General features: G+C 46.4%; 1 protein-coding gene and 1 long non-coding RNA gene across 3 annotated transcripts in view; both read right to left on the reverse strand.

Annotated features, from left to right (window-relative positions):
* P2rx3 (purinergic receptor P2X 3) overlaps positions 1 to 3,126 on the reverse strand; it is a 39,412-nt gene that overhangs the window by 33,929 nt on the left and 2,357 nt on the right. The gene's annotated exons all lie outside the window — the stretch shown is intronic.
* On the reverse strand, positions 693 to 2,670 carry LOC116090411. The gene is made up of 2 exons (XR_004118676.1): positions 1,095 to 2,670; positions 693 to 861 (listed from the first exon to the last, which is right to left on the reverse strand). It is a non-coding gene; the product is annotated as an uncharacterized LOC116090411 (long non-coding RNA).

Raw genomic sequence — 3,126 nt, forward strand, 5'->3', positions numbered from 1 at the left:
TTCCACCCATTTCCTAGATCTTGGGAACTGAGATTCACAGGTCTGTGTCAAGGTGCTGTCAAAGCTGGGATGTCACACTGCGCAGTCTCCTTATCCAGAGACTGTGGTCTAGGGAGAAAATAGGCAACCATGGGTGTCACTCCTTCTTTGTACCTAGAGGATGAGGGATTCCAACTAATCCTCCCAGAATGTTACCTAGTGTGCTGACATGGGGCCTCGGGTGCTACCTGGGTGTCAAAAGGATGGCATCCCCAGCGTTTTGTACACCAAATCTCAGTGAAGTGTCAGCCACGCCAGATAGCTAAGGCTAGAGCCCAGATGATTAGGTGGTATGTTGGTGTGAGTGTGCAAGAGGAATACTTGGCTCGTCTTACACACTTCCTAGGTGAGGCTTGTGTCCTGTCTGTCTGGCAGAAAAATAACAGGGGAAAGACTCAGGTATTAGTTAAGTGCCAACACCACAACACTAAATATCCTTTCGAGGGGCAGACAGGCCAGTTGGCTCAGTGGGGAAAGGTACTTGCTGCCAAGCTTTAGGACCCGAGTTCCATCTTTGGAACTCACGTGATGGAAGGAGAGAACTGATTCCCTCCCACCCCTACCCCATTGTTCTCCTACCTCTACACATACCCATGCTCCACACCCCCAAAGGAACAAAATAAAATGTAAAACAGAACAAAACAACTTTAGAATTCTACTGAGGTAGTGTTAGCTTCTCCTGCAAGCTTTCCTACATCCGCTCCTACTCTTAATCCTTGGGCACATCAGACCACTCAGATCTGATCACGGTGCTCTTCCTCAGTCTCAGTCGCACAGATAGGCTGAACGGTGTCAGTATCTTCCTTCTCATTCTTTATGTTCCTATGGAAACAAAAGCTCTTGGTTCTCATAGAATGCCAGGTCTGAACTCTGTGTTCCCAGGGACCTTTCTACACTCTTGCCTCTACTCCCATACACTCCTTTTCTTGTTCCCCCAGACCAGGCTCTTTCCCTCCATGGGTTCTTTACCTTAGGCATTTCTTCCTCTGCTCATCTGATTGCCTCTACCCACCCTCCAGAACCTGCGTTGGATATTGAATTTCCAGCAAACTCACCTCAGTTTCCAGATGAAGCCAAAGTGACTCTACAGCGGCAGTGTTTTTGGTGTTGTACCCATTTTAGATGCCATTGAAACTTTGCATTTGTTTGTAAGGATCACTGGGTTAACATCAACTTCTTGCTATATTCACAGTATGATGCTCACAGGATTAGGACCCTATATGCTTCTGCCCATTGCTCTATCCTCATTGGACAATAATGTCTGACATAAAGAGATGCTTGATGTACTTTGGCTAAATTAATCACAATGCATTCATGAAGTCACATGGTGTTTGGGCTCCTATAAACAGAGATGGGCTTGGGCCAGGGGGGCTGGGTTGTTGAGTGTGCTGATGTAACTGTGAGGCACTCTTCCACAGGGAGCTGTCAGGATGGGAGATGGATGGGGTTGTATATCAAGACGCCAAAGAGCCTCTCTCATGCTCCCTTCAGCAGACTGGACTCAAACCCCTAGCATTGGAGGATTCAACCTGATTCCGTGGAGGGGCAGCCAAGAGCAGTGTAGGGCTAAGGGGGCTAGTCCAGGAGACGGCTGTCTCTGTCTTCCATCAATGTCCTGCCTGGAACCAGGAGAGCCAGGCCAGGTTAGGAATGTGCTGAAAAAGCTTTTGCTTTCATTTGGAGCAATCTACCATCCTGTGGCTATCAACAATCAAGGCACTGAAGATATATGTGAACATAGAAGGCTTAAGAACCAATTGAGGATATAGCTCAAGCTAGCAGAGTGTTTACCTAAGATGTACAAAGCCCTAGGTTCAACCAGCCATAAAATGGATGTGGTGGCCCACACCTGCAATTCCAGCACTAGGAGGATTAAGAATTCAAGGTCACCTTCACCTGTATAGTAAGTTCATAGCCTTGGATAGATAAGACCCTGTCTCCAAAAAACAAAAACTAACCAAACTAGCCAACCAAAAAGAAAACAGTTTTGAGCCAAATTTGGAGAAAGGGACATGGAACATCTAAACATCTCTCACAAAACTTCAACATAGGAAAGTAGTTTCAAGGCCATTTAATCCTACTCCATAGCTTGAATCCCTTCTGATGTCCCCACAACACTATACCAAAGTCTACAGGCTCTCATCAAACCCATGGAGCAAAAATCACTTTGAAAAAAAAAATCACATCTGCCCATCTATCTACACACATCCAACCTCTCCACACGACTCCCACCTTTCAGCTTCAGCCATACATACACAGGATATAGTCTTTGATTTGCCTGAATTAACTCGTGACCTAGTCCATGGCTGCCTTTCACAAATAGACTTATTGTCTCAAGGAACAGCAAGTGACCACAGACCCACAAGCCAGGAAAGAAAACCCTTGAGGTTTCTGCCTGCATTTCCTGGTGCCAACCAGTGTGTAGAAATGACCGCAAGAAGGACAGACCTGTGCTTTCCTCCCAGCCATTGTTTGCCAAAGTCCCTTTGTATGTGTGCACGAGGGCGGTGTTGGGATCTTACTAGTCCTTGAGCCACCTCTAGCACGAGTCTTAGGACACAGAGTGAGGAGAGAATTTATGCTTTTTAACAATGGGTATCATTTCTGCATTCTTGGGGAAGAGCCCCACACTGCGTCAGAAAAGACGCTTTTCTCTTTGGCAGCTCTTCCCTTGAATGTCACTGTGCCTCTGTCCAGCTTGGGGGCAGTTCTTCTCCTGCTCTCCAAGAACAGGGGTCTCTTGCCTTTTAACCTCTCACCATCTAGCCGCACGACAGGAAGAAATTCCTAAGTCTACATTAAACCCAGCACTCTACTTTCCTCCCATAGCTGGTTCTTCTTTCACACATCAGCCCATCTCCCTGGTTTACAGGCCTCCTTCCTGTGACCTTTATCTTTCTGAGACTCTGAAGACTCAATGGAGGGGAATGAGAAAATGTGGGGAGGGAGTCTGCCTTGTTTTTTTTTTTTTTTTTTTTTGGTCTGGGAAGATGGACCAGATGGGTCCTTTCCTGACCAGGGAATGGACCCATATTCTTGACACATGTGTCTAGAATCCTGGAAGAGTTTCTGGTTAAAATAATGCAC

Source organism: Mastomys coucha, unplaced genomic scaffold, assembly GCF_008632895.1.
Source record: "Mastomys coucha isolate ucsf_1 unplaced genomic scaffold, UCSF_Mcou_1 pScaffold15, whole genome shotgun sequence".
NCBI classification, from domain to species: domain Eukaryota; kingdom Metazoa; phylum Chordata; class Mammalia; order Rodentia; family Muridae; genus Mastomys; species Mastomys coucha.